This window comes from Bombina bombina, chromosome 6, assembly GCF_027579735.1.
Source record: "Bombina bombina isolate aBomBom1 chromosome 6, aBomBom1.pri, whole genome shotgun sequence".
Classification (NCBI taxonomy): Eukaryota; Metazoa; Chordata; class Amphibia; order Anura; family Bombinatoridae; genus Bombina; species Bombina bombina.
The window spans coordinates 880,424,712-880,450,511 of record NC_069504.1 but is presented as its reverse complement, the minus strand read 5'-3'; the positions used below and the strand labels follow the sequence as shown (position 1 = coordinate 880,450,511).

Below are 25,800 nucleotides of genomic sequence, written 5' to 3'. Positions count from 1 at the left end.
GTTAAAAATGAAATTTCCAAGGGCCAATCCGATAAGATATTCCAGATATCCAATCAGAAGGGACAAGGTTTTCCGAAAAGGGCCTCCCATATCCTCACCTATGATGGAAACACATATAAGCTTAATGCAAGCTGAGCTGACTTATAACTGGTTACTGGGCGTACAAATACCATTTACTCTAGCAAAGCTGACCTGCCTTTTCTCATTGATTGCAAAATATACTTATTGGTCTTCTGAGGTGAGACTATTCCTATTAAGAAATACTGGATATCGATTGGTGTTCATCTTGGTAATGTATTAAGAGATTGCTATAGCAAATAAATTTAAAGAGCAGTTTGTATTTTGAGCTAGCATTTCATAGCCTGTGTATTGTTAAACATATATCCTAAATGCTAAATTGTTTTTATCTGTGCAAAATATAGAATATGTATGTACTCTGTGAATAGCATTACTGGGCTAAAAAGTTGCACCCAGGTGGTAAATCGCCATAGAACAGGCTAACAATGTTATTGAGCCAGTTGTTCATTCCTGTGAGTGCACTTCTCTCTGTATGTATTTAGTCTCCCTATGGGAAAAAGGGGCAACCAGACATGGATTCCTTGCTCAGTGTGCTTAGAGGAATATAGCTACACCTCACTGACGAGTCCCAATGAAGGCCGAAACGATCGTCTGGGGTTGCTGTGTTCCTTGTTCAGAGAGGAATTGCCTGGTATTTCGGCGCTGGACTGACCGTAATAGGCGGGATCAAACTGATATACTACAGGAAAGTTCTACTCTGTGAATAGCATTACTGGGCTAAAAAGTTGCACCCAGGTGGTAAATCGCCATAGAACAGGCTAACAATGTTATTGAGCCAGTTGTTCGTTCCTGTGAGTGCACTTCTCTCTGTATGTATTTAGTCTCCCTATGGGAAAAAGGGGCAACCAGACATAGACTCCTTGCTCAGTGTGCTTAGAGGAATATAGCTACACCTCACTGACGAGTCCCAATGAAGGCCGAAACGATCGTCTGGGGTTGCTGTGTTCCTTGTTCAGAGAGGAATTGCCTGGTATTTCGGCGCTGGACTGACCGTAATAGGCGGGATCAAACTGATATACTACAGGAAAGTTCTACTCTGTGAATAGCATTACTGGGCTAAAAAGTTGCACCCAGGTGGTAAATCGCCATAGAACAGGCTAACAATGTTATTGAGCCAGTTGTTCGTTCCTGTGAGTGCACTTCTCTCTGTATGTATTTAGTCTCCCTATGGGAAAAAGGGGCAACCAGACATAGACTCCTTGCTCAGTGTGCTTAGAGGAATATAGCTACACCTCACTGACAAGTCCCAATGAAGGCCGAAACGATTGTCTGGGGTTGCTGTGTTCCTTGTTCAGAGAGGAATTGCCTGGTATTTCGGCGCTGGACTGACCGTAATAGGCGGGATCAGACTGATATACTACAGGAAAGTTCTACTCTGTGAATAGCATTACTGGGCTAAAAAGTTGCACCCAGGTGGTAAATCGCCATAGAACAGGCTAACAATGTTATTGAGCCAGTTGTCCGTTCCTGTGAGTGCACTTCTCTCTGTGTATATATATATCTTAGAATTGATCTTAATTATAAGTAACTAAGGATTGATTCCAGTTTAAATAAATAGAATTTTTTAAAGGAACGGTTTACAGTAAGAGTATATGTATTTTGAATATCCTAATTAGAATTGTATTAGAATCAATTGCATCTAAATAGCTGAATATATATATATATATATATATATATATATATATATAATCCAATTGTGTAAATTAGCATTGTTAAAATTGTATCAGTCTGAAGGTTCAGTGGTTTATACTTAAGTCTACCCTTTATAACTTTGCTACCCTTTGTCTCTATAACAAACTACACTATTCAATTACTCCTTCTCCCTCTCCACCTGCACTGTTCATTAGCCCATCTCTCTTAAACTCACCTTACTTTTGTACTCATGAACTTTACCTATTCCTAAACACTCTCTCCCCTGAAACTCATCTCAAAAGCAGTCTCACTACTGCAAATCTGTATCTCATCTCATGTCACTCTCCCTCTTGCTTCTACTTACCGCTGGTGACATCTCCCCTAATCCTGGTCCCCAACCACTGACAAACCGTGCACATCCCTGTGTACCATCCCATAGACTTAGAAAAAAAAACTCTGCACACCTTACTCACATTCCTCTTGCATCTAAAGCCACTACCCCTTTCACTTGTGCACTCTGGAACTCTCGCTCTGTTTGCAACAAGCTCACTTCTATACATGACCTCTTCATCTCCCGCTCCCTCAACCTTCTGGCCCTAACAGAAACCTGGCTCTCTCCCCTAGACACAGCATCCACTGCTGCTCTGTCACATGGGGGTCTCCACGTCAGCCACACTCCTAGGTCTGGTAATAGACAAGGAGGTGGTGTAGGTATTTTACTTTCCTCTCGTTGCACCTTTCAACAAATACATCCTATCTCTTCCCTCACTTTTCCATCATTCGAAACCCACATGATTCGCTTATTCTCCCCTCTCTCTGTACGTGTTGCAGTCATATACCGACCCCCTGGCTCCTCAACTCAATTTCTAGATCACTTGGCTGCCTGGCTACCCTATTTCCTTTCCTCAGACACCCCTGCCCTCATTCTTGGCGACTTCAACATCCCCCTTAACAATCCCACTGCCTCATCTGCTAAACAACTTCTGCAACTCACTTCCTCTTTCGTTCTGTCACAATGGACTGATTCTCCCACTCACAAAGATGGTCGACCTGATCTTTAGCTATCGATGCACTCTCTCAAACTTCTCAAACTCCCCTTTTCCACTTTCTGACCACCATCTCCTTACCTGCAACATATCATCCCTTCCTACAACTCTCCCACCTTCTACTCCTCACACCAAACTTCACAGAAGCATTAGGTCCTTAGATCAGCAACAACTTGCTAATTCCCTTAAACCGCTCCTCTCATCCTTCTCCTCCTTTTCCTGCCCTGAACAATCTATCTGCCACTATAATTCCACCCTTATATCCGTCCTTGACAATCTCGCCCCTCTTACCACTGCTCGGAAATCACACACTCATCCCCAGCCCTGGCATACTCCTCTGACACGGTACCTACGCAGATTTTCCCGTACTGCTGAACGGCATTGGAGAAAATCACAGAGTTCAGCTGATTTTCTTCATTACAAATTCATCTTGAACTCCTATTACTCTGCCCTTAATCTCAACAAGCAACACTACTTCTCTACTCTTATCTCTAATCTTTCTTCAAACCCAAAACGTCTGTTCTCCACTTTCAATACTCTCCTCCACCCTCCCCCACTTCCTAATACAACTTCTCTGTCAGCTCAAGACTTTGCCAGTCACTTCATTAACAAAATTGACTCCATCAGACATGAAATCAGCTCTCAACATAATTCCATTCTCTCCCCCCCTCAAATACTCTCACTCAACCACAACCCTCATAACCTGAAACTTAGTTCATTCTCCCTTGTTACTGAGGAAGAAGTTTCGGCACTTATATTGCGCTCTCACCTCACTACCTGTCCCCTTGACCCTATCCCCTCATAGCTGTTCCCCTCTCTCTCTGCTACCCTTACCCCTATACTAACACACATTTTAAACCTCTCCCTCAGCACTGGCACATTTCCCTCATCGATGAAAAATGCACTGGTCACACCTATCCTCAAAAAACCTTCCTTTGATCCTACCTCCCCATCCAACTACCGCCCTATTTACCTCCTCCCTCTTGCTTCAAAGCTTCTCGAAAAATTAGTATAAACTCCCTTCTTGACCCGCTGCAATCTGGATTTCGTCCCTATCACTCCACAGAGACAGCTATTGTTAAGGTCACCAACGACCTACTTACAGCTAAATCAAAAGGCCACTTCTCTCTGCTTATCCTCCTTGATCTGTCCGCAGCCTTTTGACACTGTCGACCACCCTCTTTTGCTCCAAACCCTAAAATCCTTCGGCATCTGTGACACAGCCCTTTCATGGCTCTCTTCCTACCTGTCAAACCGTACCTTCAGTGTAGCCTTCTCTGGGGCCTCCTCTGCTCCGTCACCACTTTCTGTCGGAGTACCACAAGGCTCTGTCCTCAGTCCCCTTCTCTTCTCAATCTATACGTCATCACTAGGTTCCCTAATTAAGTCCCACGGTTTCCAATATCATTTGTATGCCGATGACACCCAAATCTACTTCTCTGCACCAGACCTATCTCCTTCCTTGCTAACCCGTGTCACTAACTGTCTTTCTCACATCTCTTCCTGGATGTCCTCTCACTACCTCAAGCTAAATCTCTCCAAAACTGAGCTCATTTCCCCCCTTCTTCCAAAATGTCCACCCCCAATATCTCTATAATTGTCGAAAACTCCATCACTACCCCTACCCCGCATGCCCGATGTCTTGGGGGCACATTTGACTCAGATCTTTCCTTCACTCCTCACATTCAGTCCTTGGCTACAGCCTGCCGCTTCCACCTTAAAAACATCTCTAAAATTAGACACTTCCTTACACATGACACAACTAAGATTTTAATACACTCTCTCATTCTTTCCCGCCTTGATTACTGCAAGTCTGTCCTCTCTGGTCTCCCCACCTGCCGCCTAGCTCCTTTACAATCCATAATGAATGCCTCTGCCAGACTCATCTTCCTTACACGTCGCTCTTCATCTGCTGCACCTCTCTGCCAATCTCTTCACTGGCTTCCTCTTGCCTCTAGGATCAAACACAAAACTCTCACTCTTACATACAAAGCCCTCAACTGCACTGCTCCCCCCTACATCTCAGACCTTGTCTCCAGATACTCTCCCTCCCGTCCCCTTCGCTCTGCTCATGACCTCCTACTCTCCTCCTCTCTTGTCACCTCATCACACTCCCGTTTAAAGGACTTCTCCAGACTGGCTCCCATCTTGTGGAACTCTCTGCCTCGCTCCACAAGACTCTCTTCCAATTTTAAAAGCTTCAAGTGCTCCCTAAAGACTCTACTGTTCAGGGACGCATACAACCTACGCCAACCTTTCCTAATACCAGTTCCTCTCCTCCACTGCAATCCCCTGAACCCCCTTAGCATGTAAGCCTAAAAGTCCAGCTGTTTGTAGATCACCTTCTTAGGAGCTGTCTACAACAGTGCAACTCTTGGCAGGGCCCTCTACCCTATAATTATTTTGTTTTGTACTCCCCCTTTGTTTATAGCGCTGCGGAATCTGTTGGCACGCTACAAATAACCGATAATAATAAAAATAAAAGTCCCAATGTGTTAATTGAATGAAAGGCAATTGTAAGTAAGGCTAGTTTTAATGGTAAACTTTTATGAGCTTTGTAAGAAGTATAGCATATCTTAATAGTTTTTAAACGTGTATAATATTGTTTCATATTCTGGTTCCTACAAATATATTCCAATGTGTTCATAGATATTAACTAATAAAAAAAGAATTCAGGTATTTATATTAATTTTATTGTCTTAGTATATGCATTATTGATTGTGGGTTTAGTTTAAAGAAAGATTGTTAAAAATATATCGTATTATGACCCTGCCGTAGACTCACATATATTATTTGGAGAGTACTGCTAAGATTTGTATAAATATACTGACAAGATACACACAAATTTAAGTGTTTTCCATACAAACACATCCAGACACTTCTGTATCCAACAACATTTTACTCAAAAACATTTTGGTCCTTTCAGAACCAACACTTTTTTTCAGAAAAACAGCCGGATCCTACCGGATCCATGCCTAATTTAGACAGATACACACAAATTTAAGTGTTTTCCATACAAACACATCCAGACACTTCTGTATCCAACAATATTTTAGTCAAAAACATTTGGGTCCTTTCAGAACCAGCACTTATTTACAGAAAAACAGCCGGCTCCTGCCGAATCCATGCCTAATTTAGACAAATACACACACATTTAATTGTTTTCCACACAAACACATTCAGACACTTCTGGATCCATCAATATTTTAAACAAACATTTGGGTCCTTCTAGAGCCAACACTTTTTTACAGAAAAACAGCTGGATTCTGCCGGATCCATGCCTAATTTAGACAGACACACACAAATTTAAGTGTTTTCAACACAAACACAACCAGACACTTCTGGATCCAACAACATTTTACTAAAAAACATGTGGGTCCTTTCAGAACCAACACTTTTTTTTACAGAAAAACAGCCGGAACCATGCCTAATTTCGACAGATACACACACATTTAAGTGAATATGGCAGGATCAGATTATTTTTGTGTAAAAAAATGTGTTTGTTCTGAAAGGACCCAGATGGTTTTGTGTAAAATAATGATGGATCCAGAAGTATCTGGAGGTATTTGTGTTGAAAATACTTACATTTGTGTATATTTGCCTAAATTAGACATGGATCCGGCAGGATCTGGCTGTTTTTATGAAAAAAAGTGTTGGTTCTTAAAGGGACCAATTTTTTTTTGTAAAATATTGATGGATCCACAAGTATCTGGATGTATTTGTGTGGAAAATACTTACATTTGTGTATATCTGCCTAAATTAGGCATGGATCCGGCAGAATCCGGCGGTTTTTCTGTAAAAAAAGTGTTGATTCTGAAAGGACACAGATGTTTTGGTGTAAAATATTGAAGGATACAGAAGTGTCTGGATGTGTTTGTGTGGAAAACACTTAACTTTTTGTATATCTGTCTAAATTAGGTATGGATCCAGCAGGATCTGTCTGTTTTTCTGAAAAGTAGCACAAAAGTATAAGTCGCGCCACAATATCCTTAATCAGAGGTTATCTTTATTGCCACATACTGGGAGCCAGGAAACAGAACAACGTTTCGGGCTACAAACCCTTAGTCATGTTCATAACTTGTACATCACACTTAATCACCTTAAATACCTACAACCAGGTAAAACCACACCTCTTTAATTTAACCATTTACAAGGCAAAAAAAGGCCTAACATAGTGACCTCTAGTGGTTTACACCTATATAAAAAAATAATTTTTTCACATTTTTTTGTGAAAAAATACAAAGTTAAAAACTAAACAGATGTCATAGCAAGTATATTATACACAGAATTCAAAAATGACAAAAAAACAAAAAATCTCACATAACTCTTAATGTTATTTCCTCTCTTAAAGGAACACACTCAAATCCAATTATCTATTCATTCCATTGGGAGCTAATGTGTTTAATTTATTTATCCAAAAGGCCTCACGTTTTTGTAAAAGTAGTTCTCTATTGCCACCTCGCCTAGGGCTTTGTACAATATCTATTACTTGAAAACGTAGTTGTGCAATTGTATGGTTACAACTCAGAAAATGATAGGCTACTGGTGCATTTAAATTTTTGGTTCTAATATTGGATTTATGTTGAATAATTCTATCTCTGACCCTCTGGGTCGTCTCGCCTATATAAATTAGCCCACACGGACATTTAATTAGATAGATTACAAAATTTGCATTACAATTGAAATAGCCCATGATCCTGAATTTCTGACCCGTTTGGGGATGTATGAAAAGATCACCTTTTATCATGTTGTTACAATTTGAACAATTAAGACAAGGGAAACAACCATTATTTTCTGAAGTAATAAAGCCTTGTTTTGATTTTTTATTAGACCCAACATCTGCTTTAATTAATTTATCCCTAAGACTAGGTAATCTAGTATATGCTGGCATAGGGGGCTGTTGAAATGCTAAGACTTCTGGATTGCATTCCTTGAGGACATGCCAATGTTTGCGAACAATTTTTTGTATCACTGCACTGTGGGCACTGTATTCTGAAACAAAAACCTCTTAGGGTTCTTTTTCTTTTGTACATTCATCATATTGACCCTATCCTTTTGTGTCTGTAAAACTTTTTTCAAAGTTGTCTGTATCATATCATAAGGATACCCTCGCTCAACAAATCTTAAACCCATCTCTTCTAACCTTTGCAGGGCCAGATTTTCATCCTTAACAATACGTTTAACCCTAAGCATTTGGCTATATGGTAATGACTGAATTAGGGAAGGAGCATGAGCACTAGAGAAGTGTAGAAGGCTATTCCTGTCTGTTTTTTTCCTATACAAATCTGTTTTTAACAGGGAACCATCCTTATAAACTTTGGTGTCCAAAAAATTGATAGATTCTTCACTCCAAGATAGGGTAAACTTGATACATCTAGAAGCCATATTGAGATCTGCAACAAACTGCTGAAGGGAGCCAACGTCACCCCACCAAATATGTCATCTATGTAGCGCCACCAGGTGGCGCCACACAGATGAAATAGATTATTCTCATAGACAAACTTTTCCTCGAATATGCTCATAAAAATATTGGCATAGGTGGGGGCGACGTTGGACCCCATAGCAGTGCCCTGCTTTTGTAAAAAATAAGAGTCTTCAAACAAGAAGTAATTACAGTATAATACAATCTCCATTAGTTCAATAATAAATTGTTGCTGCATAACTGTAAATTTGTTACTTCTTGCCATAATCGCCCTGATAGAATCTAACCCACTAGTGTGGGGTATAGCAGTGTACAGACTCACAATGTCTAGAATATACAAAATACATTTATCCATATTGATTGGCAAGTTCTCAATCTTAGATAGAAAGTCATCTGTATCTTTAATGTAAGACATTGCTTGTGACACAAATGGTCTCAAAAGCTTGTCCAGGTAAATGGATATATTCGTGCAAATAGAATCAGTGCCTGCTACAATGGGGCGTCCTGGTGGGGCCCCAAGGTTTTTATGGACTTTAGGGAGTGTGTATAGTACTGGAACTATATATTCATTTTTGATGAGAATTTTTTTTGTTTCATTGTCAATCAAACCATTCAGAAAGGCTCTCTCAACACATCTTTTTATAGCACACAGGATCTTGGAAGAGGGATCATATGTTAAAGGCATATAAACATCAGTTTTAGCCAGCTGACCCTTTATTTCATTCACATAATATTCCCTTTCCAAGATCACAGTGGCTCCGCCTTTATCGGCCTGTTTGCAAATTAACCCCTTGTTACCAACCAGTGATTTTAAAGCCAAACTGTCTTTTTTAGACATATTAGATGCAAACCTTTTTTATGTTGATTTTTCTTTAAAGCATCTATATCATGTTTAACTAATTTCATATATACATCAATGCTTGGGTCATATGTTGCTGGAACAAATACACTTTAATTTTTCAATCCAAGATTCTTAATAGTTAACACATCATCAACTACCTTAACTTGTTTAGTAAACATTTCTCTACTGTCAGCATTGGAAAAAAAGGACTTTAACTTAAGGCTTCTGTTGAATTTATACAAATCCTGTTCTAATTTAAACCAATGACACCTCTCTTGCTTACAAAAAGACAGTCCCTTTTCCAATACTTTACTCTGATCTTCAGTGAGTTGAGTACCAGAAATGTTAATTACTAACGTCTTTTCCCCTGACGGGTCCTCCTCTGTGTATCCGGGGCTGGCTGGCTGTTTGTCGGGGTCGCGGCTATGTTTCCTGCCGCCACGTCTCCTCCGGCGTCTGATTCCCCCGACGAGGACTCGGTAGACATGTCAGAGCTGTTCACCTCCTTCTGGGCTCTCCGTTCCCGTCGGCGTGCAAAACCGGAAGTAGTGTTCCTCATACTTCCGGTTGGGTCCCGGGTCCACCGGTAAACTGCTCCGGTCAGGTAATCGTGCTCATCACGGTTAAATTTGATTCTCTTCTTATTCTCAAGCTCCTTTTTCATTTCATAAATTTTTGCATTTATCTCTTTCAGAGCCTTATCGATATCCAGATCGCCAGCATTCTGCTTCAAGCTTGACTCAACTAGTTTGATCTCTTCCGTCTGTGTGTCTATGGCTTTCTGTAAAAATTCCACCGTGAGTACAATGAGGTCTAAGGAGCATTTGTTTAAGATATGCTCAAACTTAGTGCAATATTCTTTGTTGTTGGCAAGTAATGTCGGTCTTGTACTCATCCTCAAACCCCTGGGGATCCGTTTGATCCTATAGTATTCAGCTAGGGTAGATGCATGCAGTTGGTACAACATATTCCTTTTTGCCAATCTCTCATAGTTGCTCATATTGACCTGAGTTTGGGGGGTTCTTAAAAAGTCCCTAGAGCCCCTTACTAGGGTAGTGATTCTGGCTGCTTCGACATCTGTATAAGCAAATACCTGAGCTCCCAGGGTATCTTGTGAATCCTCCATTGTTTAGGATCAGTGCACGGATAAACAGCAGTAGAAAATGAGCAGAAACAGTTCAAAATCCAGCACTTCAATCCTTAATAGGGTGCATACTGCAATAGGATTACTGCAGAAATCCTCCAAGTAAAATAGCACAAAAGTAGCAGTCGCACCACAATATCCTTAATTAGAGGTTATCTTTATTGCCACATACTGGGAGCCAGGAAACAGAACAACGTTTCGGGCTACAAACCCTTAGTCATGTTCATAACTTGTACATCACACTTAATCACCTTAAATACCTACAACCAGGTAAAACCACACCTCTTTAATTTAACCATTTACAAGGCAAAAAAAGGCCTAACATAGTGACCTCTAGTGGTTTACACCTATATAAAAAAATAATTTTTTCATATTTTTTTGTGAAAAAATACAAAGTTAAAAACTCTAAACAGATGTCATAGCAAGTATATTATACACAGAATTCAAAAATGACAAAAAAAAATCCAATTATCTATTCATTCCATTGGGAGCTAATGTGTTTAATTTATTTATCCAAAAGGCCTCACGTTTTTGTAAAAGTAGTTCTCTATTGCCACCTCGCCTAGGGCTTTGTACAAAATCTATTACTTGAAAACGTAGTTGTGCAATTGTATGGTTACAACTCAGAAAATGATAGGCTACTGGTGCATTTAAATTTTTTGTTCTAATATTGGATTTATGTTGAATAAATCTATCTCTGACCCTCTGGGTCGTCTCGCCTATATAAATTAGCCAACACGGACATTTAATTTCTGAAAAGAGTGTTGGTTCTGAAAGGACCCAAATGTTTTTGTGTAAAATATTTATGGATCCAGAAGTGTCTGGATGTGTTTGTGTGAAAAACAATTACATTTGTGTGTATCTATCTAAATTAGGCATGGATCTGGCTGTTTTTCTGTAAAAAAAAAGTGTTGGTTCTGAAAGGACCCAAATGTTTTTTAATAAAATGTTGTTGGATCCAGAAGTGTCTGGATGTGTTTGTGTGGAAAACACTTAAATTTGTGTGTATCTGTTTAAATTAGGCATGGATCCGGCAGGAACAGGCAGGTTTTCTGTAAAAAAGAGTTGGTTCTGAAAGGACCCAGATGTTTTTGAGTAAAATGTTGTTTAATACAGAAGTGTCTGGATGTGTTTGTGTGGAAAACACTTAAATGTGTGTGTATCTGTCGAAATTAGGCATGGATCGGGCTGCTTTTCTGTAAAAAAAAGTGTTGGTTCTAAAAGGACCCAAATGTTTTTGAGTAAAATGTTGTTGGATACAGAAGTGTCTGGATGTGTTTGTATGGAAAACACTTAAATTTGTGTGTATTTGTCTAAATTAGGAATGGATCCGGCAGTTTTTCTGTAAAAAAAAGTGCTGGTTCTGAAAGGACCCAAATGTTTTTGAGTAAAATGTTGTTGGATACAGAAGTGTCTGGATGTGTTTGTATGGAAAACACTTAAATTTGTGTATATTTGTCTAAATTAGGAATGGATCTGGCTGTTTTTCTGTAAAAAAGTGCTGGTTCTGAAAGGACCCAAATGTTTTGCAGTAAAATGTTGTTGGATCCAGCAGTGTCTGGATGTGTTTGTGTGTAAAACAATTACATTTGTGTGTATCTGTCTAAATTAGGCATGGATCCGGCTGTTTTTCTGTAAAAAAAAAGTTGGTTCTGAAAGGACCCAAATGTTTTTGAGTAAAATGTTGTTGGATACAGAAATGTCTGGATGTGTTTGTATGGAAAACACTTACATTTGTGTGTATTTATCTAAATTAGGCATGGATCCAGCTGTTTTTCTGTAAAAAAAAAAAAAAAAAGTGTTGGTTCTGAAAGGACCCAAATGTTTTGCAGTAAAATGTTGTGTTTTGCAGTGTCTGGATGTGTTTGTGTATAAAACAATTAAATTTGTATTATTGTGTGTAATTTGTCTAAATTAGGCATGGACCCGGCAAGATCCGGCTTTTACCCACACCCATTTTAAAGAAATCTCACAGTGATGGATCATGGGTGGCAGTTTTGGATTGCATGAAAATATTTGATTTAAAATAATTTGGTTCAGTAACTTTTGAACTATAAAGTGCTGGTGAAAAAATACTTTTACCTCAACACTAAAAACACCGCACCAATCCTTATGACATTTAGCCAGCAGATATTGTATTGTCTGAGCAGTTATTGCTAGAGATATTTAGAGTTAAAATATGTTAGCAAATGTTAGGCTCACACATTATATAGTGTTGTATTAAATATCTGCATAAAAAGGTTTGGAAATTCTGTAATAAAATATATAAGCAATCACAAGTGTATAAATGCTGAAACTATGTTAATTTCAACTCTAAACACTCAACAATACTATATCGTCTATGTATTTACATATATATTATCACACAGCGTATTATTCAGGGATCATTATACAGCATATATTTGCACATGGCTACTACTAGTGGAACATCATTTTAATTGCCGAACCTACATCAAAGAGAAAAAAACAGGCTCCAGGGTTCCATAATTGCATCACAGCCCATCAACATGTATAACACATAACCATCATCCGTTAACGCCCATCTACATCTGCTCTGTGTAAACGGAGCGTGTTTATTATATATACACAAATACGCTGCAACAATTTGCAGCCTGTTTGTTCATTACCAGTTTACCCACACGCACAAAACTGCATATTACTTACATACTGACAACATTGCAGAGCAATTAAAGGGGCCGGGTCGTGGGTGTGGAGTTGATCATTTGATTTGTCAGCTGACCAGGAAGCAGCAAGCCGCTGTATGTAGAGAGCCACTGCAGGGTGTGTATTTTCAAGGTTTTTATTGTATGCTTGTATATTCAATGTATATATAGTTATTGTGGATGTATAGATGATTGTCTTTGCAACTGTATGTTTGCAGGGTGTGTAGATGTGGAAGGTATCTGGCATCTCTTGCAGTGTAGTAGAACTGATTGATAGAGTTGTGTAATAGCTAAGAACAATGGGGCTTTGGAAGTATGTATTTCTGTTTATGTATGCAGTTTAGTTAATAAACTATTGTATAAGTGTGTATCTAAAACACGACGACAAGGACAATTATTCTATTCTGCAGTAGTTGTAGACAGAAACATTGATGAATAGACATAGTTTTTATTTTGAGTTCCTGCTTACTCCTTTAAAATAATTGAGAAACGAAGTGTTCTATATCATTGATTTCAGATTTTCATAGCCTTTAAATAATTATACAGATGTGGCTGTATTGTAATGTGGACACTTTAGTTGGGATGGAGAGTAACTACAAAACCAGAAATAAGCTTAGAACTTTGAGGTTTTTAAAGGGTCATACAAATGCAAAAATAAAATGTTTTGTTAGAGCATTTTATTAAGTTATTGTTTGCATATATCTGTGTTTAACCCCTGCAACAAATATTTGTGTTAAAGAGACATAAAAGTGCAAAGGGAAAATGCTCTGTGTTAAAGGGCCATAATAAAAAAAAATTACATGCTGTAATTCGTTAGAGCATTTAATTTTAAAGTGATGGTAAACTTGACATGTTTCAAAATGAGGTCCGGAATCTAAGTGAATCTTCTAATGAAGATGTGCTGTAACTTTTTTAATCTAGGCGTGACATTCTAATACCTGTGTTCCGGCCGCCCTCTTCAAAACTTTTTTTTTTTGGTGATCTGACAGTTTGAACTGTTCTCCAATTGGTGCTCTAACTACAAAATAGTGCCATAAGGCGAGAGAGCTGATTGGAGAACAGTTCAAACCGTTGGCTCACAAAAATATGAGGTTTGAAGTGGGCAGCCGAAGCACAGGGTATTAGAATGGCACGGCTAGATTAAAAAAGTAAGTTACATGGCATCTTAATTCGAAGTGATTAACACACAGTCAAAGTAAAGCATGGAACCCACTGAGTACTGCTGGTCCTGAGTGGAAACTCTCTAGTGGCACAACTCTTATGGCCCTTTAAGAGTTATACACAAGCAGTAGTGCAATAATAAAATAATCTGTATTTAACTCCTGCAAAGCAGTTAAACACATAGGGGCTGAATTATCAAGGCCCGAACTGCCCCTGCTCCTTAACTGGTCTGCCTGCTCTGAACAGAGGACAGCAATCAACCCGATCGAATACAATCGGGATGATTGACACCCCCTGCTAGCGTCCGATTGGCCGCAAATCTGCAGGGGGCGGCATTGCACAAGCAGTTCACAAGAACTGCTTGTGCAATGATAAATGCTGACAGCGTATGCTGTCGGCATTCAGCGATGTCTGTCGGAATCGGACAGACCAATGATAAATCGGCCCCATAGTCGGCTTCAGTGCAGTACTGGGGCCTAGCTGAACACATCTGGTGAGCCAATGACAAAAGCGATATGTGTGTAGCCATCAATCACCAGCAAACTCCCAGTAGTGCCCTGCAGTTCATGAGCTTTTCAACAAAAGGCATTAAGTAAATTTGACAATAGCTGTAAATTGAAAAGTCTCTTAAAATTGCATTTTCCATAACGGCTTTAAAATGGTGCTAGTTTAGCAACATTTTTGTGGCAGAAAATACAGTGTGAGGCTACTTGGGGTATATATGGCCATTGAGAGAGCATAAGACACATTTTTAACACTATCAAAAAACTTATTTAAAAAGAGAAATTGTAGATGTTTAAGAATGAGACATATAATTGGAGAATTATTATTGAATACTTAAATGTTTTGTACTGAACATCCTTTTTAATAGAGAATAAAAACACCTGACCTGGTTTGTGAGTCCTACAGAGTGCTTTTCTCTGTTATATTATGAAATTTATACGCTTTACAAATAATTATGCAGTGTCCTAATAGCACAGGGGATAGAGTGCCTTGTTTCTTATTTTGAAAATAATGTAACAGAACTCAGATTGAAATATCCTAAACTTGCAAATATACTGACAGCTTATTTTGTATATAATTTAAAGGCATATGAAGCCCAGACTATTTATTTCATGATTCATTTAGAGCATATGATTTTAAACAACTTTCTAAGTTACTTCTGTTATCAAATTTTCTTTGTTCTTATGGTATCTTTTGTTGAAAAGCAGCACTACATGGCAGAACTATTTCCTGCTGTGTAGTGCTCCTGATGCCTACCTAAGTATATATTTTTAACGCAGAATATCATGGGAACAAATAAAAATTGATGATAGGATTAAATTGGAAAAAAATGTTATGCTCTGTCTGAATCCTAAAAGAAAATGTTTGGGTTTCATATCCCTTTAAGAAAAAAAGAAATTTGCAGAGAAAATCATTTACAGGGAGAATTTGCTTGTGAACACATTCAACATCTGACCCTGATAAACAAAGTTCCTCATTGATATGTGAATGCTATGTTAAAATTCACAGGTTCAAATAAACTTCAGACAGTAACTAGCTATGTGTTAGATCTCATATAGAATGAAATTGTTAGAACTAGCAAGAAAGACTTGTAGCAAGTGTTTCTGTGTATGGCTAATATATGCAATTTATTATCTTTAACTCTTTGGCTGCAAGTAGTTGGGTTATATTGCATATCCCTTTAAACCCCCCAAAAAACTAGGGAGATAATACGGTATGTTTGTACCGGAGTTTAATTTCTCACTCTGTTGTGAAAATGCAGGCACATTCCAGATTCCTTCTATTTGGAGGGAGCAGAGTTTATGTTTTAAACTATAAACTCTGCTCCCTCAAAATTATTTTTGAATGTTCTGCAAAATATCCTATCTATCCTAATATGTGTGTGTGTGTATCTATCTATCTATCTATCTATCTATCTATCTATCTATCTATCTATCTATCTATCTATCTATCTATCTATCTATCTATCTATCTATCTATCTATCTATCTATCTATCTAATTAGAGCTGCAACAACTAATCGGCATAATCGATAATAGATTATGAAAATGGTTGTCAACAAATCTCATAATCGATTAGTTGGTTTGTAATTGGTTTTTACTATGCACAGCACCTGCTTTTATGGTTATGCCCTTAGCCTAAAGTACGTCTATAGACATTTTACTTTTCACTTTTTCAGGACAGTAAGTTTTTTTTTTATATATATATATATATATATATATATATATATATATATATATATATATATATATATATATATATATATATATATATATATATATATAATGTAAATTTTGATGCTAAAGTGCCCAGTTTTTAAAAATTCGATTAAAAACAGGGGCACTTTAATTCATCAAAATTTACATTTCACTCGTGTTGTGAAAAAAAAACTTACCTTTTAAACTTGACAGCAGCTCCAGCTTCCTCCGGTCGTCGAAAGCCATTTCTGACGTCAGAAATTATGGATAGGTCATCCTCTAATCACAGCTTCCCACCTGGAGGGAATCGGTGTCTGATTCAACGCCGTGATTGGAGGAAGCCGGATTCCTCATTTTTAGACCCAGGAAGAGGCTTTGCGACGGGTAGAGGAAGCTGGATCGCCTGTCAAGATTAAAAGTAAGTATTTTTTCATAACACGAGTGAAATGTAAATTTTGATGAATTAAAGTGCCCCTTTTTTAATCGAATTTTTAAAAACCGGGCACTTTAGCATCAACATTTACATTCACTTTAAGTTTACAACTACTCCTTTATGTGTAATCCAGAAATAAAATAGGAGTCATTATTTGGATTGTGTATATTAAATCAGGTGATTTAGTGCTGAGCTTGTTATTTACACCTAGCCATAGATTGGTGGTATTTGTTACATGATGTCACTATTATCTGCACAAATTTTAGTGGATTGCTTGGTATTGCTGATATGTACTGTATAGATAAATGTGTAAGGCTGTTACTGATATATAGTCCTTAGCCGTTTTTTTTTAATATTTTTAATTAATTGGAATATGTACCAAATTCAACCTCTAAGTATATAGCTGTTATTTTAATAGTGGACTAGATATCCCCCCCCCCAACCTTATAGCTGGTTGTTTGCCATTGCATATAAATATTCAACATATTTTTATGTTAGAATGAAGTCCAGGCGTACTTTAAGAGGCCCCTTGCATTGGTGGAGAGCTAACAAAGATAAATAGCCCGCCTTGGTGAAATTGGCAAAATCCTACTATTGCATCTTAGGCACCTCAACACTATCTGAGCGCCTCTTCTCTGTTGAAGGCAAAATACCTGCAAAAAAAGAGCTAGCCTCAGCCAGGAGCATGTGGTCATATTGCCATTTTTACATTTAAAGGGACAGTCAACACTTACTTTAACATGTTTTGATATTGAAAATAAAAAAAACGGAGGTCCGCCTACACTATACCCCTCCTGCCTCGCGTGCAATTTCTGTCCGAGGACTGGATTCTGATTTGCCTTTCAGTTGAAGAAGAAGGCAGCTACGTAATGGTGGGGGGAGTTCGGCATCCATATTTACCGGGTATTAGAGTAGTTAGCGACACTGATTAGGACAGAAGCAAGGCGGCAAGGCAGGAGGGGTATAGTGTAGGCGGACCTCCCGTTTTTTTATTTTTAATATCAAAACATGTTAAAGTAAGTGTTGACTGTCCCTTTAACAGAATGTTGTTATAAACCGTGATAGTTCTATCTCTTTCTAGCTCTACCTCTTTTCAAACAGTTTGTAGTTTTGTTTTGCTTAAATATAAAAATTTGTTCTTCTGCTTAAAAAATTGGACCAACAGTTGTTTTAATGTAAAGTTTTAGTCTGAAGTTTATATTTATAACACTCAGTATGTGGATCTTACCCGGCTTGGATCCAACTTGGCTTGTGGTGGAATTGCCGTTCAGGCGCTTCCGTGTCACGTGTTGCGGCTCAGCCAACCGCCGCTATCGAAAATATGGCTGTTGAAAGTATACCCACAGGGGGTGAAAAGTACAGACTCTCTGCGCAGAGATCTTGAAAGAAGGCGAAACGCGTTTATTGGAGGACTGTGTCTGTCATAGACAAAGGTTCAACATAATTTCTAACAAAATCTCTGCGCAGAGACTGTACTTTTCACCCCTGTGGGTATACTTTCAACAGCTGTTTTTCAATAGCAGAGATTGACTGAGCCGCAACATGTGATGTGGAAGCGTCTGAACGGCCATTCCACCACAAGCCGAGTCTGATCTAAGCCGGGTAAGATCAGGGAAGGATCAATGGCGCAAACGGCGAATTGACCAAAAAACCTTGTTTTGTTTACAACTGGGTAAGATTGAAGAAAGGCCACAGGTCTCAACTATTTCTCTTCAGCCGCAACCGTGGAAGTCCGGACAAGCAGGCTCACTGCAGGACTCTGGAGAGAAGTATAACATATGGTTTAACGTCTTAAGGATTACTACGAGCCAAATTGCTGCGCACTAGTTCAATACAGTGGATGACATAAGTGAAAAGGTGGCATAAAGAATATGAATCCATTATAGGTGGCTTTTAAGACTTTTATAGAGTTATATGCGGTTCTCTACATCGCTCATTTTGTCTTCTTTTAAGTGCTTGTTTTAAGCTTTTTTTTGGTGAAGCTTTTGGTCTGAATAATAGAGTTTTTATAGTGACCGGTCACTTATTTATGTTATGAAGACAAATAGTATATATTAATAATAAATGTTTATTTTATCAAACGCATATATCGGTAGAATTCTTTCCTTCCACTGGTTTGTATTTTCTGCTGTATAAGCGCTGTTCTAGAAACTTCTAATGTTTCTATTGTCTTTTTTGTGTATTTTCAAATGTTCAGTAAATTGTCTCTCTGTCCCAGGAATGTTTTACACATTTTTATTTTAATCTGCTGACACTTCTGCTTTGATGTAATTCCATGTATCCACTAATGTTATTATATTGTATTGTATTCCAATGTACTACATTTCTAGTTGTAGTTTATTTGAACACCCCCGCCCCCCAAAAAAAACACAAAAAACAAAGCCATAATAATATATAGATTTACTGAAAATATTATAAAAATCAAGACGGTAATCTATTGTTATATCTTCAATTTATATAGGATTGTGTTGAAGAGAAACAAAATAACTTTGTGCCATATATCTCTGTCTTGTATGTGGGAACAAAAAAAAAGTGTTAAGTCTTCTGAATCCGTGCATGCACCATTCATATCTTGTGTTATCGGTGCCTTTTTATACTGGGAATTAAAGGGACACTGAACCCAAATTTTTTCTTTCGTCATTCACATAGAGCATGCAATTTTAAGCAACTTTCTAATGTACTCCTATTATAAATTTTTCTTTGTTCTCTTGCTATCTTTATTTGAAAAAGTGTCGACCTGGTGGGACACTCTGGCAGACCCGACTTGACCGTTTGGCGGGTCAACTTGGGGATGACCGGACTAGGAGGTGGTAAGAATGTCAGTTTGCCGGGACAATCCATCTGCATTCCCGTTCTGCTTACCAGGCCGGTAGCTGATGGTGAAGTTATAGGGTTGGAGGGCTAAACTCCATCGCAGCAATCTACCATTGTCTCCTGAGACCCGATTAAGCCAGACTAAGGGATTGTGGTCCGTTATGAGAGAGAATTCCTGTCCGTATAAATAAGGGTTCAACTTTTTCAGTGCCCAGACCAGGGCTAAACATTCCTTCTCTACTGCCGCATAACTTACTTCTCAAGGTAACAACTTTCTGCTTATGTATGTGACAGGGTGCTCTCCTCCATCCTCCCCAACTTGGCTCAGCACAGCCCCCAGTCCATATATGGAAACATCTGTATGAATGAGAAAACGTTTGTTAGGGACTGGGGCAGCCAAGACGGGCATTCACAAGAGCCTGCTTCAGTGCCTAAAATGCGACTTCACAAGCTGGAGACCACAGGACCTGTTTAGGAAGGTTCTTTTTAGTCAGGTCAGTCAGGGGCTTGGCGATAGTACTGTAGTCTGGGACAAAACGTCGGTAATAACCGGCCGTCCCCAGGAAGGCTAGCACTTGGGTCTTAGTGATAGGTGTGGGCCAGTTAGCCACAGCCTCTACCTTGGCAGGCTCCGGTCTCTGGCTCCCACACCCCACTTGGTGACCCAAGTACTGTACTTCAGCCATACCTAGATGGCACTTGTCTGGTTTCAAGGTCAGGCCAGCGGCCCGAATCTTGTCCAGAACCACCCCTACATGGATTAGGTGTTCCTCCCAGGACTCACTGTAGACCGCAATGTCGTCCAGGTATGCACAAGCAAATTCCTGGAAGCCATCGAGGAGTCTATCCACCATTCGCTGGAAGGTAGCCAGAGCATTCTTCATCCCAAAGGGCATGACCTTAAACTGGTACAGGCCAAATGGGGTGACGAATGCAGACTTGGGGATAGCATTCTCGGCCAGGGGAATCTGACAATAGCCCTTACACAGGTCTATGGTGGTCAGATAGCGTCCCCTAGCAATACGGTCTAGTAATTCATCTACCCGGGGCATCGGGTAGGCGTCAGTGGTAGTCCTTTCGTTGAGCCGCCTGTAGTCCACACAGAACCGGGTGGTCCCATCTTTCATAGGTACCAGGGCTATCAGAGTGCTCGATGACTCCCAGCCGAGCCATCTCCTGTATCTCCTTCCGCATTTCTTCTCGGACTGCTTCAGGGATACGGTAGGGGGGCTGTCGCAGGGTATTCTGTCCAGGGGTCTCTACCTTATGTATAGCTAGGGTAGTGTAGCCGGGCTCTTGGGAGAACGTTGCCTGCTTCTCCCACAGAAGCTGTCTGGCCTGTACCTTCTCTGTAGGGCTTAACCGGTCCCCTAGCTGCACAAGACTAGTGAGGTTGGGCAGGGGTAAATTCTCTGGGTCGTCTGCAGCAGGGGCACACACTGCAGCGACATCCTCTGGCCTCTCCTGATACTCCAGCATGTTCACATGAAAGGATCGCTGGATCCTTTCATCTGCACAGCTGGCTATAATATAGGTAGTATCACACACCTGAGCTAACACCTTTATATGGGCCCTGCCAAAATGCTTGCATCTTGCTGGTCCTCACAGGCTTGAGCACCAAAACTTTCTGTCCAACCTGGAAGACCCGCTGTCGGGCACCCCGATCCTACCACCTCTTCTGTCTCCCCTGGGCCACCTGGAGATTCTCCCTTACCATCAGGGACAGTTTCTCCATGTGGTCCCGGAGTTCCAGGACATATGGCACTATGGGGGTCCCCTCCTGCTCTGTCTCTCCCTCCCAGTGTCCTCTAATGAGATCCAGGGGTCCGCGGACCCTTCTCCCATAGAGTAACTCAAAGGGAGAGAACCCAGTAGATTCCTGGGGCACCTCTCTGTTTGCAAATAACAGATGAGGCAGGAATCGCTCCCAGTCTCTGCAAGCGTCAGTAAAGATCCTCAGCATCTGTTTGAGGGTGCCATTAACGTGCTCGCAGAGACTGTTAGTCTGTGGGTGATAAGGCGAACTGAGCAGAGGTTTAATGCCGCACACCTTCCACAGCTGCTGGGTGAGCACAGCGGTAAACTGGGTCCCCTGATCGGAGAGAATCTCCTTAGGGAAACCGACCCTAGTAAAAACCTTAACTAGGGCATCAGCTACTGTCTCTGCCTCTCTATTAGACAGTGCTACTGCCTCTGGGTAACACGTGGCATAGTCCACCACGGTGAGAATATACTTCTTACCTGATGGACTAGCTCTGGCTAGTGGACCCACAATGTCAACGGCTATGCGGGAAAAGGCTTCCCCAATGATAGGCATAGACATAAGCCTAGCTTCTGGGTGATCCCCCCCCCCGCTTACCCACCCGTTGACAGGTGTCACAAGTACTACAATATACCCGCACATCTCGGTTAAAATTGGGCCAGAAGAAATTTTGGGTGATCCTATGAGCTGTGCGGCGGGACCCTAGATGTCCAGCTAATGGTACATCATGCCCAATCCGCAGAATCTCTTGCCAGTATTTCGCAGGCACCACCAGCTGCCGATTCCGCGGAGGGGCAGTACTTTTCTGGGAAGGTTTAGGGATTCTATATAGCCTATCCCCCACCCACTCATAATGTTCCCCATCTACCCCCTCTTCTCCAGCATCTGCCCTAGCCCTATACTTCTGAAGGGTCGGATCCTCCCAGGTTTCCTTGCCGTACGTCTCTGGGGTATCCCAGCCTAAGGGGGCCTGATATAGGGTACAAGTCGGGGAAGAGAGTCTTACCTGGGTCTCAGCAGCAGGTCTGGGCACGGGTAGTCACAGGGTTAACATCAGCGGGACCCATTGGAGCGTAGGCAGAAACAAGGGGAGCCAAGTCATTTCCAAGGAGAACATCAGCTGGTAAGTCCTTCATGACCCCCACATTCACATGTCTAGCTCCCATTCCCCAATCCAAATGTACCCGGGCAACAGGCGGAACACAGCGCCCCCTGCTACCCTCACAGCCACAGTGTCTGCGGTGTGCTGGTTCTCAGACACCAAGTTCTTTTGGAGCAAGGTCATGGTAGCACCAGTATCTCGTAGACCACTGACCTTCTTCCCATTCACTTTAACCAGTTGCCTGTGCTGTTGTAGAAGTAGGTTGGCATCCACAGCTGCCATGACCCAGTCAATAATTTCGGCAGTTGGGTTGGAGCCATAATGTGCCAGTCTTATTTTAACCGCCCGGTCAAAGCTTGCTTCTTCGGGAGTTCTGTCTGATATGCTGGGCTCATTGGTTCCTTCGGGCCCTGGTATTCCGTCCATCTCGGTCAGTATTGTAATAATCTCCCTCTTCAAGAAGTCGCTTTTTTAAGTCCTGTAACAAGCAAACTGTGTTCTGTCTGATTATTGCTGTGTGTGCAGTAACTCACAATTATTCCTTGAAGCAACACATTCCCTTCTACTTTACTTTTCCCAGACTTAACAGTATAACAACTCACTGTACAGTTGTTCTAGCAGGTCTTTAAGGGTGGCTCTTTTCAGCCTTTCATACTGTATTCCCATTAGGTCCGGGTGTGTAGTTGCTCTTCTGGGCTATGAGGACTATCCCACCGCTGCCACCAATTGTAGCGGAGAGGCAGTAGGATCTGCAATATCTTTTAGTTAGGCAGAGACATCCTCATCTTAAAAATGTTATCTAAATAATTCAGTCGAAGTTTGTCTAAATCAGCTATTTATTTTGCTTCTAGCCACTGCTTAAAACTGGTGCAACAACAACAACTGCTCACAACAACTGTCTAAGACAATACAGTTACTCAAAACTAACAGTTACTAAAAACTGAAGTTAACCCCTCCAGTGATGTTGGATTTGCACCCTGTACCTATAATGGGCACAGGGTGACTTAACATAATGCCTGAATCCATAATCCGTAGGGAGGTTGACAGAGGGGTCTGTCACAGAAGGCATCTAAGCTTTTTTTATTTTTGGTTCAGAACTCTGGACAGAGCTTTTTTATTGGTGGATGAATTTATCCACCAATCAGCAAGAACAACCCAGGTTGTTCACCAAAAATGGGCCGGCATCTAAACTAACATTCTTGCATTTCAAATAAAGATACCAAGAGAACTAAGAACATTTGATAATAGGAGTAAATTAGAAAGTTGCTTAAAATATCATGCTCTATCTGAATCACGAAAGAAAAAAATTGGGTTCAGTGTCCCTTTAAAGAGCCTGTATAGTGAAAAAAAAATTCTGTTCTCTTATTTGTTACAGCATGTGATTCTATCTATTTCAACCCTGCAAATCTATGTGATTAAACCCCCCGCTAAGGGGTTAAACAAATAGTCTAAGTACTGCTCCGGAGTTGCAGAGATCTGCAGGAAACTGCTGTTGATCCAATCGGGATCGCTAGCTGTACAACCTTTGTGCGACTACTGTTTCTGCTTGGGATCGCAATCCTCTACGGCTTCTTGAGCAGTACTTTACCTATGTGCTGAACCTACTTGCGGGTATAAACACAGATTTGCAGGGTCGATAATGTTACATCACCTAATGAATGAGAGCTTGTGATTTCCCCCCCACTATAATGCCCCGTTTAACACTCGTCAAAATATGTAACAAAACGGAAAATAGCATTGCAAGTGACAAATGTTGTGGAATGTGACTGTGTATGTCTCTGTCTTAGCTTATGAGCCCCGAATGAGGAAAAACGTCACCTTCTTCCCTCTTTGCAGAGGGGCTTTCTTCTCCTTGACAATTCTTCTACTCTACTGATCTAATAAGACGTTCAACCGACCAATAGTGAAAAAGTAAGTGGAAGATGGAGATTTTGATGTCTATATTCGTAAATGTGAATTGGTGTATTGTTTTTGTGCTTGGTGGAGTTGTGTGACAAGTAGTTAGTGACATTATAGATAAAGTTTGGCATATGCTTAAGAGCTATGGGAATTACTGTAAAATTATTTTCCCCCAAATGTGTTTTCAATAGCTTATTTTACCAGCTGCAGACTTGCTCCTTTAACTTTGTTTTTGTATATGAAATAGCTATTGTTTTTTGGGTATTTTTAATAGACGCCATGCAAATGGGCTGAGCTTGCAGGAAGAGCAGACCTTGTTATCTTATCATTATACACAAAAGTATCCTTATATTATTTCTGACTGTATACACAGAGCCCAATACTTAGAGAGCAATAGAAAATGAACATCCCGCATTGGGAGGTTGATATCTGCTGCCTCTTGTTTACTTAGCTTTTCTGTAGACATTATTGCGGTAATACAATTTTCATTATAGGTTGTGAGTTCAAGAGGGAAAGCAGCTATTTTAAATACCAAAAAAAGGTAAAGGAGCTATTTGTAAACTATTTAATACTCTCTAACAGTAACAGGTAAAAAATTAACACATTAAAGGTGAGAACTGTCCCTTTAAACAAAGCATTATAAAAAGCAGCATTAAAAATAGTAAAAGCTGTTATTTTGATAGCACAGTCTGCAAGACAGAGATTCTAGAGCAGTCCAGGGATACATCCACCAGTCAGAGGTTAGATGTAAATGAACTTGCAAACTACTTTAACCCCTTAGTGACCACAGCACTTTTCAATTTTCTGTCAGTTTGGGACCAAGGCTATTTTTAAATTTTTGCGGTGTTTGTGTTTAGCTGTAATTTCCCTCTTACTCATCTACTGTACCCACACATAGTATATACTGTTTTTCTCGCCAATAAAATGGACTTTCTAAAGATACCATTATTTTCATCATATCTTATAATTTACTATAAATTTTTTATAAAATATGAGGAAAAAATTGGGGGAAAAAACACACTTTTTCAAACTTTGACCCCCAAAATCTGTTACACATCTACAACCACCAAAAAACACCCATGCTAAAAAGTTTTTAAATTTTGTCTTGAGTTTAGAAATACCCAATGTTTACATGTTCTTTGCTTTTTTTTGCAAGTTATAGGGCAATAAGTACAAGTTGCACTTTGCTATTTCCAAACCACTTTTTTTCAAAATTAGCGCTAGTTACATTGGAACACCAATATCGGTCAGGAATCCCTGAATATCCCTTGACTTGTGTATGTGTGTGTGTATGTATGTATGTATATATGTATGTATATATATATATATATATATATATATATATATATATATATATATATATATATATATATATATATATATATATATATATATATATATATATATATATATATATATATATATATATATATATATATATATATATATATATATATATATATATAAAGGCACTCACTGGTCCAGAGTAAAAAATAACATTTAATAGTTTAGGTTAAAAATGCATGACGTTTCGGAGGCATTCCACCCCCTTTATCAAATGCAAAATACAGACAGTTTGAAAGTACAAAAAACGATTAACACA

General features: G+C 39.7%; 1 protein-coding gene across 1 annotated transcript in view; it reads left to right on the top strand.

Moving 5' to 3' along the window:
* The first annotated feature begins 12,904 nt into the window (after positions 1-12,904).
* Positions 12,905-25,800, top strand: part of SLC12A9 (solute carrier family 12 member 9) — a 196,311-nt gene continuing 183,415 nt past the window's right edge. The window contains exon 1 of the mRNA XM_053718368.1: positions 12,905-12,944. The gene's annotated coding sequence lies outside the window, so the exon portion shown is untranslated. The remainder of the gene's footprint in view (positions 12,945-25,800) is intronic.